The sequence below is a fragment of the Capra hircus genome, chromosome 2 (assembly GCF_001704415.2).
Source record: "Capra hircus breed San Clemente chromosome 2, ASM170441v1, whole genome shotgun sequence".
NCBI classification, from domain to species: domain Eukaryota; kingdom Metazoa; phylum Chordata; class Mammalia; order Artiodactyla; family Bovidae; genus Capra; species Capra hircus.
In genome coordinates, this window is record NC_030809.1 from 5,547,326 (window position 1) to 5,563,133 (window position 15,808).

Genomic DNA, 15,808 nt, shown 5'->3' on the forward strand with positions numbered 1-15,808 from the left:
GAATCTCAAGTCTTTGGAAGTTTAAATCAAAATGCTCTTAGTTGTGCTTGGCACATAGTAGGTACTTGATACATGGTAGGCAAATGGATGAATGAGCCAATGGCTTAAACAACTGAGCACCTGTCTTCTCCCCCCGTTGTATGCATCCAGAGAGTGACACTCACTTATAAACTAGTAAAGTGACGCCTAAGGTTATCCAGCAGACCAGCGGCAGAAAGTGGTGTGGAATCCAGGCCAACTAGAAGCCCAGCATTCTTTCCCCCATACCTGGCATTTCCTAGTCCCTGATCTCAGCGGGGACATCTCATACAAACCGGACAAGACGTTCCATGCCTCGGAGTTTGTGTTCTTGTACTTGTGACAAGGAGGTCACTGAAGTGACCACATGTCTATTTGATGTTTGTTTGAGAGCGGTAGTGTGCGCAGACTCAAGAATGAAAAGGCAAATACATCTTGTCAGCAGCTTCCATCTTCCCATTGTCCAGCTGCAGCACATCAGGTGTATGGGGCTCTCGAGATAAGCTGGCTTTGACACATCACAGATGCCTTCCCACCTCCCAGGGAGGTTGTGACGGCCCCTTGCAAGAGGGACAATGACATTCAACATCTGGGTAGCAGCTTAGGTGAGCCAATGACTCCGCTGGGCACACAGCAAGTGCTTAATGAATGGTGGCTGCATTCAATAAATAATAACACTCCCTGAGGGCCAGGCTTCCTTATCAGGCTTCACAGTTTTCAGCAGCACTGGACTGGGAGTCAGGAGGTCTGGTTCTAAACCCAGCCCTGCTACACACTCTCGGTGTGACCACGGCTGTCTAACCTCCCTGGGCCTCAGTTTTCCCATCTGCAGCATGGAGATAATCACACCCTCCTCTCAGGGCTGCTAGGGAAACAGCAAGAGAGACAGGCTATGAGGGTCCTTTGCATGTGGAATGCTAAGCAAGAGGTAACAAAATACCAAGGGTCAAATCTGGCCCAACTCTTGCTTTGCTAAATAAAGTTTTATAGGAACACAGGCACGCCCCTTCACATGTGTCTTCTCTTGCACTACAAGAGCAGAGTTGAGTAGTTACAACAGCGGCTGTAAGGCCTGCAAAGTCTAAGACATTTATCATCTATCCATTTACCAAAAAAGGTGGCCAGCTCCTGCCATTGAGCAGGGATTCCCAGGTCTCAGCTACACAGATTCCTCCCCCTCTCTTGGGAACTAGTTAGAAGCTCACTCTCAGGCCCACCTCAAGGCTGCCATTCAGTAGCTCTGGGGCGAGGCCTGAGTAACTTCTTTTTCACAAGTGTTCCTATTGATTCTGATAAAAGGAGGTTCCCAGTCCAGATTTTGAAACAGACTGGGGTAGACAGAGCTGAGATCAAAACCCTACTTCTCTGCATCCTATCTGTATGACTGGGCACAAGTTATTTAACTTCTCTGAATCGGCAGCCTCATCTACAAAATGGAGATGACGATGCCTGCACCTTAGGACTCCTGGGAAAGTTAAACATAAATCTCTATGGCGCGCTCAGCTGGATCCGGGGCCTCAGTAATTGACAGTGCTCTTTTTCTTTGATGGGGACAACTTTTAAAGTAGTTTATTGAATCTGTTACAACCTTGCTTCTGTTTTATGCTTTGCTTTTTTGGCCCCAAGGCTTGTGGGATCTTAGCTCTCCGAACAGGGATCCAACCTGTAGCCCCTGCACTGGAAGCGGACGTCTTAACCCCTGGACTGCCGGGGAGGTCCCGACAGTTTTCTTTCCTTCCTGTATCCCGATACATTCTCTTTTAACCCCTGGGCAAGCTTCTTCTCAGTTCTCCCAGAACTCTCCTCGTTCCCGCCCCCCAGCCCTGCTGCAGCTTCGCTGATGGATCTTACTCCCCCAGCATTTTGTAAGAGGCAGCATCAGGGGGCTGGTCTGCTAGAGCCTGGAGCTCTCGGCCTGTTTCTGACACTGAAACTGTTGCCAGCTCCGTGTTTACACATTTACTCTCATAATATTTGCTTTCCGTGGCCATTATTTGCCTGACGTCAGATGAAAATGATCAACTCCCCACGAGGGCTTTCAGAAAGCAAGGTCAGCACCTCCCTATCCCCCCCTTCACTGTCCCATCCCTTCTCTCCGTTCCCTAAACTAACCACCCTCCAGGCAACGAGTAACTTAGCAAAATGTGTTGACTTGAGACCAGAGAACAGGTACATTCTGATCCCAGCCTATCACTGACTTTGGCAATCTTGGGCAAGTCTGGTTCTTTCCCTGAGCTTCAGTGCGTCATCTCTGCCCCGAGAGGTCTGCCTTATCTGGTCCCTCAGGAGCCTCCCCGCACCACAGATCTGTGACTCGGGGACCCTAAGATCCTCTCAGGTGGGAAGATTCCAGAGTTTACCTGGCTCTTCCCTCCCAAGCTGATGGAAGGATAGGAAGAAAAGAGAACAGCGATTGTGAAAACAAAGCCACACTTCTCTTTATCTTCAACCATGCAAACAGCACAATCTTTCTTTTATCAAGATAGAAAAGAAACACAGAAAAACCACAAGCTCTCTATTAGATCATCTCCTGGAGGCCTGTTCCTCCATTACAGCAAATACTCCGCACCCCCAAATATCTTGAGGAGCCTGGGGAGGGACCATAAGTTGAGCTTCTCCCACCCATCTGCCACTTATTCATGCTAGCTTAAGTCGCAGGTGAAGCCAGCTACTCCCCAGTGCTCTGTTTCCCAGGGAGGAGGAAGGGTTACGCACAGGTTCAAGAGGAGAGAAAATTGCAAAAGTCAAGTCAGGGGGTCCCTGATCCCAAAGACACGTGCTTCCATGTCAAGTATTCAGTGAGAGTGCAGTGAGGAGGGGGAGCCCACGCCTCCAAAGGACTAAACAAATCTCACCGGAAACCTCAGCCTGCAACACTGTAGAAAGACACATGGAACCCCACCCTGCCGGGCACGAGGCAGGCGGGACCCGGCAGTGGATGAAGGAGCTCCCTGAAGTCAGACAGACCCCGTGCAAGCCGCATCATCCTACCCGCATGCGCTCTGCCAACTGTGAAATTGCTTAGCAGTCATTCCTCGTGGGGCCGTTGGAATTTCAGGAAGGTAGTCAGGGGAAGGGCCCAAGCCAGTTCTAAGTTCACGTGGGGCTTTATCAAACGTTCTTCTCCTGCCTTGAGAAGTGTTGCTGAATGATGTTTTGAGGGTATTGTGTGTGTGTGTGTGTGTGTGTGTGTGTGTGTGTCGCTCAGTGGTGTCCGACTCTCTGTGACCCCATGGACTGCAGCCCGCCAGCCTCCTCTGTCCGTGGAATTCTCCAGGCAAGAGGACTGCAGTGGGTTGCCATTTCCTTCTCCATTGAGGGTAATAACGATACCTTATTCAGGCATACAGAACGTCCAAGTTCTGAGAAGCACTCACACGAGCTCTCTCGTTACAGCATCGCTTACCACCAGCCCACAAGGCAGACACCACTTTTCCCATTTTATAGCTGCTGAAGTAGAGGCTCAAAGAGGCGAAGCCAAGTGTCGAGAGCTCACCGTGATTCAGCAACAGGCTGAGGGCCATGGTCTGGCCTCCGGTCAGGGCTTTGGCACGTCCTCTCACAGGGCAGGGCCCGTGCACCCCCAGGCACAAGCCCCAGGCCTCAAGTGGACGTTCTGGGCCATCGGCGGAAGCTCGTGGAGAACTGTGAGGTCACAGCGCCCTCAAGTGGCTGCTGTGCAGCAGTGAGAGAAGCTGAAGTCGCGATGCGTGCTTGTGCACCCAAGAGTCGCTGTCGCTTTCAGAAAAACCTCAGTTTCACAAGGGCTGTAGCTCAGATCAGGGGCACAGTCCCATGACTGCCCGCACCTGTCCCAGCTGAGTCCCAGGGTCACTGGCTCCTTGACACCCAATAGTCCCTCTATCCCAAGGCTCTTCAGTTCAGTTCAGTTCAGCCGCTCAGTCGTGTCCAACTCTGCGACCCCATGAATGGCAGCATGCCAGGCCTCCCTGTCCATCACCAACTCCCGGAGTTCACTCAAACTCATGTCCATCAAGTCGGTGATGCCACCTAGCTATCTCATCCTCTGTCATCCCCTCTCCACCTGCCCCCAATTCCTCCCAGCATCAGGGTCTTTTCCAATGAGTCAACGCTTCACATGAGGTGGCCAAAGTACTGGAGTTTCAGCTTTAGCATCATTCCTTCCAAAGAATACCCAGGACTGATCTCCTTTAGCATGGACTGGTTGGATCTCCTTGCAGTCCAAGGAACTCTCAAGAGTCTTCTCCAACACCACAGCTCAAAAGCATCAATTCTTTGGTGCTCAGCTTTCTTCACAGTCCAACTCTCACATCCACACATGACCACTGGAAAAACTATAGCCTTGACTAGACAGACCTTTGTTGGCAAAGTAATATCTCTGCTTTTGAATATGCTATCTAGGTTGGTCATAACTTTTCTTCCAAGGAGTAAGCGTCTTTTAATTTCATGGCTGCAGTCACCATCTCCAATGATTTGGAAGCCCCCAGAAATAAAGTCTGACACTGTTTCCACTGTTTCCCCATCTATTTGCCATGAAGTGATGGGACCAGATGCCGTGATCTTAGTTTTCTGAATGTTGAGCTTTAAGCCAACTTTTTCACTCTCCTCTTTCACTTTCATCAAGAGGCTTTTTAGCTCCTCTTCACTTTCTGCCATAAGGGTGGTGTCATCTGCATATCTGAGGTTATTGATATTTCTCCCAGCAATCTTGATTCCAGCTTATGCTTCTTCCAGTCCAGCATTTCTCATGATGTACTCTGCATAGAAGTTAAATAATCAGAGTGACGATATACAGCCTTGATGGACTCCTTTTCCTATTTGGAACCAGTTTGTTGTTCCATGTCCAGTTCTAACTGTTGCTTCCTGACCTGCATACAGATTTCTCAAGAGGCAGGTCAGGTGGTCTGGTATTCCCATCTCTTTCAGAATTTTCCACAGTTTCTTGTGATCCACACAGTCAAAGGCTTTGGCATAGTCAATAAAGCAGAAATAGTTGTTTTTTCCATGATCCAGCGGATGTTGGCAATTTGATCTCTGGTTCCTCTGCCTTTTCGAGAACCAGCTTGAACACCTGGAAGTTTGCAGTTCAATGTATTGCTGAAGCCTGGCTTGGAGAATTTTGAGCATTACTTTACTAGCATGTGAGATGAGTGCAATTGTGCGGTAGTTTGAGCATTCTTTGGCATTGCCTTTCTTTGGGATTGGAATGAAAACTGACCTTGTCCAGTCCTGTGGCCACTGCTGAGTTTTCCAAATTTGCTGGCAAACTGAGTGCAGCACTTTCACAGCATCATCTTCCAGGATTTGAAACAGCTCCACTGGAATTCCATCACCTCCACTAGCTTTGTTTGTAGTGATGCTTTCTAAGGCCCACTTGACTTCACATTCCAGGATGTTTGGCTCTTGGTGAATGATCACACCATCATGATTACCTAGGTCGTGAAGATCTTTTTTGTGCAGTTCTTCCGTGTATTCTTGCCACCTCTTCTTAATATCTTCTGCTTCTGTTAGGTCTCTACCATTTCTGTTTTTTTATCGAGCCCATCTTTGCATGAAATGTTCCCTTGGTATCTCTAATTTTCTTGAAGAGATCTCTAGTCTTTCCATTCTGTTGTTTTCCTCTATTTCTTGTCATTGATCACTGAGGAAGGCTTTCTTATCTCTCCTTGCTATTCTTTGGAACTCTGCATTTAGACGGGAATATCTTTCCTTTTCTCCTTTGCTTTTCACTTCTCTTCTTTTCACAGCTATTTGTAAGGCCTCCTCAGATAGCCATTTTGCTTTTTTGCATTTCTTTTCCATGGGGTTGGTCTTGATCCCTGTCTCTTGTACAATGTCACGAACCTCATTCCATAGTTCATCAGGCACTCTATCTATCAGATCTAGTCCCTTAAATCTATTTGTCACTTCCACTGTATAATCATAAGGGATTTGATTTAGGTCATACCTGAATGGTCTAGTGGTTTTCCCCACTTTCTCCAATTTAAGTCTGAATTTGGCAATAAGGAGTTCATGATCTGAGCCACAGTCAGCTCCTGGTCTTGTTTTTGCTGACTGTATAGAGCTTCTCCATCTTTGGCTGCAAAGAATATAATCAATCTGATTTTGGTGTTGACCATCTGGTGATGTCCATGTGTAGAGTCTTCTCTTGTGTTGTTGGAAGAGAGTGTTTGCTATGACCAGTGCGTTCTCTTGGCAAAACTCTATTAGTTTTTGCCCTGCTTCATTCCGTATTCCAAGGCTAAATTTGCCTGTTACTCCAGGTGTTTCTTGACTTCCTACTTTTGCATTCCAGTCTCCTATAATGAAAAGGACATCTTGTAGGTCTTCATAGAACCATTCAACTTCAGCTTCTTCAGAGTTACTGGTTGGGGCATAGACTTGGATTACTGTGATATTGAATGGTTTGCCTTGGAAATGAACAGAGATCATTCTGTCATTTTTGAGATTGCATCCAAGTACTGCATTTTGGACTCTTTTGTTGACCATGATGGCTACTCCGTTTCTTCTGAGGGATTCCTGCCCACCGTAGTAGATGCAATGGTTGTTGTTGTTCAGCCACCTGATTATGTCTAACTCTTTGTGACCCTGTGGACTGCAGCACGCCAGGCCTCCCTGTCCCGCACCATCTCCCGGAGTTTGCCCAAGTTCATTCACTGCATTGGTGATGCTGTCCAGCTGTCTCATCCTCTGATTCCCTCTTCTCCTTCTGCCCTCACTCCTTCCCAGCATCAGAATCTTTTCCAATGAGTAGGCAATTCGCATCAAATGACCAGAATACTTGAGCGTCAGCTTCCACATCAGTCCTTACAGTGAATATTCAGGGTTGACCTCCCTTAGGATTGATTGGTTTGATCTCCTTGCTGTCCAAGGGACTTTCAGGAGTCTTCAGCACCACAGTTTGAAGGCATCAATTCTTTGGTGTTCTGCCTTCTTTACGGTCTAGCTCTCACAACCGTGTATGACCACTGGGAAGACCATAGCCTTGACTTAGTTGTCTGGCCAGGGGTCAAACCAGCACCCCCTGTATTGGGAGCATGGAGTCTTAATAACTGGACCTTCAGGGAAGATGCCAACACAGAGGAAATTATTGAACGCAGAGTGGAGACAGCACATCCGAGGTCACACAGGATGTGAGTGGAGACCAGGGCCCAGATTGCCCGTCTTTTCATTCAGACCCGGCCGGAAGCTCAGAGAAGCTGGGTTCACCAGCCCAGCACCTGCCTTCCACCTGCTTCCTTTCTGCCCTCTGCCCCCGGGGTTGCCAGCACGCCAGGCAGAGTGGGGCGGGCGGAAGAGGCAAAGCGCCAGCAACAGGCACCCACGCTCTGGATGACTGTGCGGCCCTGTGCAGGTTACTTGACCTCTCTGCGCCCCAGTTTCCTCTTCGGTGAAATGAAATAATAGCACCTACGTCATAGGGTTGCCCTGAAGACCAAATAAGATGTCAGGCAGAAAAGACCAGCGGCACATTCCTGGTAGGTAGTGACCAGCCCCCGAACATGTAACCCCTGGCACAATTTTTATTTTATATCATTGCTGCCCTTAATTCACTGGCTCACTTCCAGGAGGCTAACAGGCCTCCCAAGTATATCTCTCCTCCTCCCTTCTCTCGCTAATTTCTTCTCCTCAAGCCTTACAGTGGCAAAGAAATCCCCAGCCCTTGAATTTCACATCTGTCCCACGTGTGGTGCTGCAGACGAGGTGGCCTGGGTGGGAACTGGAGCATGGACACTGCTCCCTTGAGGGTCATCAGGCTGTGGTGAGCCGGGCTGAATTTCAGAGATGGGCTGAAGCCCCGCAGGGTTCCTCTGGGGCCAAGAGGGCACAAGCACGAGCAATACCTTCCAGGGCTTCTGGAATGATTCTAAAGGGCCCAGCTGTATCAGGTGGACATCACCAGGCTCCGCTTTCATGACAGAGCCTTGAAAATGCCTCCTTGGTTTTTTTTTTTTCTTCCCAACAGGCTTGGAGGCAGGCAGATGTGGGGTCAAATCCTGGCCCTACTGGTCACAGAGCTGTGTGATGTTGGGAAGAGACTTGACACCTGTAAGCCTCAGTTTCCTCATCTGTAAAGTGGGGTGATGACAGGATTGCACAGAGCTGTTGGATCTGGAAGGTGGACGGTGCAGTGCAGTGTGGCCCTTCGACTCGCTTTGCAACAGCAACTCAGGATAAATTCAGCATTTTGCCCCCGAAGTCTGACTTTTCTCTTGGAGTCCCTGTCCTGGTAGGTGGCAGATTCTACCCAGTGACCCAAGGACACGAGACTCAGTCCTCCCACCTTGTGTCAGCTCAGCGAGTGAGGAAGTCAGTGCATCACGCCTTCCTTGCCGGCTGACCCTGTTCAGCCTCTTCAGCCACTGCTCTTGATCCAGAATTAGGTTCTGGTGGTTCCTCCTTCCACATAGCATGAACAGTAGCTACTCAACAGATGGAAGTGCTTCCTTTTATTACCACACCCCACCCCCTGCACAAGATGCAAATTCTCAGAAGGCAAGATATATCTTATTTGGGCTTCTCAGGTGGTGCTGGTGGTACAGAGCCTATGTGCCAATGCAGGAGACATAACAGACATGGGTTCAACCCCCGGGTCGGAAAGATCCCCTGGAGGCGGGCATGGCAACCCACCCCAGTATTCTTGCCCAGAGAGTCCCATGGACAGAGGAGCCTGGCAGACTATGGTCCATAGGGTCTCAAAGAGTCGGACACAACTGAAGCGACTTAATACATACATATCATTTATCTTCGTATCCCCAGCAAATAGCACAGGCTCTGGCCATAGCAGAAGTTAGTAGATTTTTTTAATGGAAGGATGAATGGATGTGACTGAAAGAAGAGAAGAAAAATGTAAGAACTGCCACTTATCTGATAATGAGGCAGTGACAGAAACATACAGGGCCCTTCGCAGAGTGATGGCTTTGAATTCTCACCCAACCACGGAAACAAGTTCTGTCTCCCGAGTTTGTAGGAGTGGAAACTGGCTCAGAGAGGTGAAGACGCCTGCCAGAAACCATGGTGATGGTGTTGGTGACACAGCGCAGATCCAGAGTCCCTCCTCTCTGGCTGCAAACCCCACGAGATATCCACTTCTCCACACTGCTTCCTAAGAGGGGGGCAAGTCAGAATAGCAGCCAGCACCCGAAGGAAATAATAACTGCATTTATTTAGAGGTTGTTAAAGTTTTGTCAGGGGACTTCCCTGGCCATCAGGCAGTTTACACTCCACCCTTCCAATGTAGGGAGCACGGGTTTTATCCCTGGTCAGGGAAGTCCCATAGGGTATGGCCAAAACATGAATTAATTTTTAAAAGATTAATGAAAAAGAAAGCTTTTAGGTGCTTCACTTACTATCTCATTTAATCCTCACAAAAAGGGAGGCTGCTATCTATCATCCCCATTATACAGATGAGAAAACTGAGGCACAGAAAGCTTGGGTAACTGCCAGCAGATGCCCGACTCTTTACTGCTACAGAAGCCATTCTGTCCCCCAGATGCTCGGGGTACCTGATGCCACACAGAAGGACAGACCTGGAAGGGGGAGTCTTGGGTCTGAAAGTCAGAAGCGGTATAGACAGGGACACACCAACGTCTCCAGGTGTTCAGGACCAGCATATTAGGACGCCCAGGAGATGCTGCTGTTATTACTGGTATTAATAACATACTCTATTATTGCAGATGCTATGTAGGAATATACTATCAACTTACTTACACTGTCCTGGCATGTTACGGTCTTCAGAGCCCTTTCGCATGCACAAGCAATTTTCCTCACCACAGTCCTTCAAGATATACAAGGCAGGGGATAGTACCCCAATCTTACAAAGCAAATAGCTTCTGGTAAAGAGTCTGCCTGCAGTGTGGGAGACCTGGGTTCAATCCCTGGGTTGGGAAGATCCCCTGGAGAAGGGAAAGGCTACCCACTCCAGTATTCTGGCCTGGAGAATTCCATGGACTGTATAGTCCCTGGGGTCACAAAGACTCAGACACGACTGAGTGACTTTCACTTTCACTTTCAGAGGAGTCGAATACCTTAAGGCATGCAGCGAGGAGGTAGTCATATGGATCCGGACCTACGGTGTTCTAACTCATCTGTGTGGTTTCTCACGTACCTGCAGCCTCTCTGAGACCCTGCATGGTAGGCACAGGTCTTGTTTAGAAAGTTGATGGCGTGTCAGCAGAGGAGGATGGGAGGAGAGAAAGCAGAACCATTAGAGATCTCAGGAGGGCAGCTCTGCCCTGCACTGAGGCAACTGGACAAGACAGAACAGGACAAGACAATCCGGGCGTCCCCGGAGCCCCTCCTGGGGTCTCAGCCTCTGCTTTGCGCTGCACGCCTGCCTGGCAACCCAGAGGCTGACACTAGGTGGCGCCCTTGGCCAGGGAGCTGACTGGAGTGAGCCCGAAGCCGGCCGAAAAGGCAGCCGGTGTTTCCGCCCAGCCTCTGATGAGCCAGCTTTCCATTCGAAAGGCTTTTCCAAGCCTCCTCTACTGAAATCCTAGGTCAGTCCTCTCGAATCCACAGATAACCGAGCCACGTGCTTAATCAGGGGTGGTGCACAGTTACGGCCAGCCAAGTGCATCCAAACATGGGCGGATGCAGATTTTAAGGACAGTCCAGCTGGTGTCAGCAGCACTTCCCATGAGACAGGCACGATGCGAAGGGCTTCCTCTGCGTGTAAGGTTGTCAGATAAAATTCAGGGCCCCCACTTAAATTTGAAATCCAGATAAACAAGGAGTCATTTATTAGGGTGAGTATTTCCCATGTATTGCACAGGGCATATTTGTACTAAAAAAATATTCCCTGCTTATCTGGAACCCATATTTCACTGAGCATACTGTATTTCTCTTTGCCAAATCTGACAACCCTATCTGTCTTATTTCATCCTTACAGCCACTGAGGAGGAAGATTCTGGAACCATCTTCACCTCAGCCTGCATGGTAACCAGGTTCCAGGTCACTTCTGACTTGCCCAGGTTGCTGTGCAGCAGGAGAGGCATGGGGCTGCGGTTCCAGCTCTGCCCGATGCCCAGATCTGCACTAGTTTCCTCTCTGATCAACATAAGGGGCAGAGGGGGAAAAAAAGACTGAATTCCTCTGTTCTGTCCAGGAAGTGACCCGTTACCATGGTCTCTGAAGGCACCAAATGGAAATATTCTCCATGTGATAATAATAGAGGTTCCATTATAAAACGAGAAAGGGTCTTAGAAATCATCCAGCTGAGAGGGGGTTGAGATTTGGGGCTAAAGCGTGGGCTCCGGAAACAGACTATTTGGTAAAAGCCAAGCTCTATTCGTCATCAGCTGGGAGACTTTGAGCAAATGACCTTGCTTTGCTTTGCTTTCACCATTAAGAATATGAGGAAATGCTATCATGGTAGGGTTGTTGTAAGGATTAAATGAGCTAATACATATATAGCACTTTAAAAAAATTTTTTTTAAATTGGAGTATAATTGCTTTACAATGGTGTGTGAGTTTCTGCTGCGCAACAAGGCAAATCAGGCATATGTGCGCCTATATCCGCTCCCGCCTGCGCCTCCCACCCTACTCCCATCCCCACCCCACCAACCACCACCACCACCACCCCCCCGCCCCCGCCCCCGCAGGTCGTCACAGAGCACCGAGCTCTGCTCCCTGTGCCGCACAGCAGCTTCCCACCAGTGGTATATTTGCACTTAGAACAGTGCCTTGTGCTTGTGAAAGTCGCTAAGTCATGTCCAACTTTTTTGTGACCCCATGGACTATACAGTCCATGGGATTCTCCAGGCCAGGATACTGGAATGGGTTAGCCTTTCCCTTCTCCAAGGGATCTTTTCAACCCAGGGATTGAACCCAGGTCTCCCGCATTGCAGTGAGATTCTTTACCAGCTGAGCCACCAGGGAAGCCCAGCTATCTATTTGCTCTTATAACACTGCCAGGCACTTGCAAACACCCTTATACACACACACACACACACACACACACACACTTATATAAATATAAGCTCTGTATGTGTGTAGTCCACCCACTTTACTTCACAAAGAGGATCACTGGAGCCCAGAGGGGGGGCAGTCTTGCTGGGGCCACACAGCAGGTAAGTGGCGAAGCCGACCCTCAGTCCCAGGTCTCCACACTGAAGGTGAGCATGTCCATCTCAAAGGAAGGAGAGGGGTCAACATCACGCAGCAGGGAAGAGCCCAGTTTCCGACCTTCCGACACTGGTTTCCCCCATGCATGACAGCTGATACAATGGAATCCTACTACTCTGAGATCATTAACACAGCTGAAATCTTCTGGTTCTTCTTCTCCAATACAATAGTGTAAATTCACTTTATTCCCTCCATGAACATTGACTGGAGAGGGGGTGTGGGCAGGGGGGCACTGCCACATGCCAGACAGTGGGTTAGGCACACAGGACAGAAAAGCAAATATATACTAAGAGACCCTGGTGTGATTAGTAGCAGGAGTGGGGACCCCAGGGCCTGTGGAAGCCAGAGGAGGACCCACATGGCCAGCAGACGAGAGTGACAAAGGGGCAAGAGAGAGCTGATCTGAGCCCCTCAGGACAAAGGTGGTTGGCCAGGTAAAGAAGGGGCAGGAAAGACTTTCTAGGTCGAAGGGATGCCTAGTGAAGTGAAAGTCGCTCAGTCATGTCTGACTCTTGGCCACCCCATGGAGTATACAGCCCATGGGATTCTCCAGGCTGGAATACTGGAGTAGGTTGCCATTCCCTTCTCCAGGGGATCTTCTCAATCCAGCGATCAAACTCAGGTCTCCCACTTTTCAGGCGGATTCTTTACCAGCTGAGCCACAAGGGAAGCCCAAGACTACTGGAGCGGGTAGCCTATCCCTTCTCCAGTGGATCTTCCCAACCCAGGAATTGAACCAGGGTCTCCTGCATTGCAGGAGGATTCTTTACCAACTGAGCTATCAGGGAAGCCCTGGCGAAAGCCTAGAGGGAAACCCCCAAACATGCAAGTGAACCAAATGCTCCCCACAGTGCCCTGAGCGGGCAGGGTAGCAAGCTCCCTCCAGTGCGACGGCTGCCCCATGGTTAATAAACAGCCAGGCCAAAAAAGCTTTCATGTCATAAGGAAACCACTGCTCGCCCGAACTGCCAAGCAGGACCCAAATCAATACACTTAAGGAAGGACTCTGCCTTGGAGACAGGCTTGGGTTCGCCCTTGGTGCTGTTTTGAATATAAATTCATCCACCATGGAATGGAGGCCAGGTATCACAGCACATCCTGAGAGTCACCAGAATCAAAGCTGTGTGTCGGCGGAAGGGAAAGCTTTAGCAAATCTCCATCTGTCTCATCTTGACGTGTTCGACCGATGCCGTAGCACAGTGCTGATTGCTACCAGGTCGGAGAAGCAGGAGGCTTTGCCCTTTGCAGTTGGTGTGGCTGCAGCCCCTGGGTTCCGGACCTTCCCCCCAGCTGGCCTTGTGCTCACTCGGGCCTTCCTCCGAATGTCATCAACACCAAGGTCATTGGCAGCACTGCATCTCTGAGGGGCCAGGGGTATTTGCTGGTTATTGGATGATATTTCTTCCCGGGTCCTAAGGGAGCCTCCATTGTGTGAATGCCGGGAAGTCTGAAATCCTGCATTGCTAAAACTGTTGACATCATCTATGCCCAGCAGCTCCCTCTCTTGCAGGTGCTCACCGCTCTGCTACTAGGCACGAGTCCTTAGTCAGCATCTCCTGGCCTCACCAGGGTGACCCCAACATCATTCTCACAGGCTTGAGGTGTCGTCTCTGGCTGAAGGCAGGTCACAGTCACAAGCCATAAATGGCCACAACCAGCCAGCTGTCCGAGTCAAAATGATGGGGGGACCATCTCTGACTCGTGCCTGTCCCTCAGCACCCCCTTGGCCATCAAGTCCTGCAGCTCCCTCCCTCCCAAGCCTCTCCCTGCCCACTTCCTCCACCACCCCTCATGACCACTCTGGTCAAAGCCACCATGATCGCAAGCCTGCTGCTGCTAAGTCGCTTCAGTCGTGTCTGACTCTGTGCGACCCCAGAGATGGCAGCCCACCAGGCTCCCCCGTCCCTGGGATTCTCCAGGCAAGAACACTGGAGTGGGTTGCCATTGCCTTCTCCAATGCATGAAAGTGAAAAGGGGAAGTGAAGCCGCTCAGTCTTGTCCGACTCTTAGCGACCCCATGGACTGCAGCCTACCAGACTCCTCCGTCCATGGGATTCTCCAGGCAAGGACACTGGAGTGGGGTGCCATTGCCTTCTCTGGATCGCAAGCCTGGGCACCGTCTCTGCCACCTAGTAGCCTGTCCGGCAGCCTGAGGTCCTATCCCGTAGTGATCTATTTGCTGTTCTACTGCTGGAGTGACGATTCTAAGATTAGAATTGGATCTTCTTGCTTGAAACCCTTCCAGTCACTCATTCATTCAGTCAGTCATTCACTTCTTCAATAGATATTTTGGTCTACCACATGCCAAACGTTATTTACTATATGGTTAGGAATATGTCAAGACGGACGAAGTCCCTGCCTTCATAGATTTACAGTGTAGTGCGTGTGTATTGAGAAGTATACAAGGAAACAGGTGAAAGTTGTCAAGTAGTGGTAAGTGCTGGGAATAACAATAAAGCAGAGAAGGAGATTTATTGATGGAGGAAAATGCCACGCTCTCTAGGGTGGTCAGGAAGGCCCCTCTGAGGATTGTTTGAATAGAAACCTGAATGCATAGGGGCCCAGAGCTACATGAGATGCGTCCTGGGCAGTAACAGGATACTTCATTTCATAAAAAACAATATCCCATAGGAAACAGTATAATATTTTCTGAGTGTATAAAACTTAGCCAAAGCGAATTGGTTGGTCATCTTTGCAAAAACCTAGGAGATGTTTAGAAAAGCTTTCATTAGCTATATAACCTTCAGTAACTGACTTATCAGGCTTCTCTGGTGGCTCAGATGGTAAAAAATCAGCCTGCAATGTGCAAGACCCGGGTTCAGTCGCTGGGTTGGGAAGATCCCCTGGAGAAGGGAACAGCTAACCCCTCCAGTATTCTGGCCTGAAGAATTTCATGGACAGAGGAGCCTGGCAGGCTACAGTCCATGGGGTCGCAAAGAGTCAGACATGACTGAGCGACTTTCACACAACTGACTCACCGTGCTGTTTCTGTTTTTTCATCTATAAAATGGAGATTCTATCCTAATACCCACTCACCAGGTTGTTCTAAAGATGGAATGAGTTAATGCATATGACGTGCTTTAGCATGGCTCCTGGTACTTGTCAGCTAAGATTCAGATCATCGAGCCATCACTTTTTAACGGGGATCAGGATCCCTGTGAGATCATGAGAATGTACACACGTACACACACAATTCAGCCTACCATTTCGGATGTTTACAGATTCCCCAAGGTCCACCCACAACTCTCCCCAGTGGTGGGGGAGGACCACATGGACAGAACTCAGAACTCCAACTCCAGATTCAACCAGAGAAGCTTCATGTTAGCATGTTTCACATATTTGCATATTGTGTGTCTACATGTGATTTCATCGCAAGAAAAACATGAAAAGGGCCCTTTTCCCTCTCATTTTGCAGATGAGGAAACTGAAGGCCAGCGACAGGTAGAAACACAACCCAAAGTCACAGAGTAAATTAGAGGCAGAGTCAGAGCGAGAATCTAGATCTCTTGTCTCCCAAGTTAGTGGGAAACAAGAAAGGGAAATTGGCAGAGGCCTCACTGGGTAAAAATGGTCCCACTGGACTGGGCATAACTTAGTGGACGAGAGCATGGGTTTGCAAGACAGGCCTGGGTATGAATCCTGAACTGGCCACTTATTCACCTTGAGTAAGTTTCTTAACCTC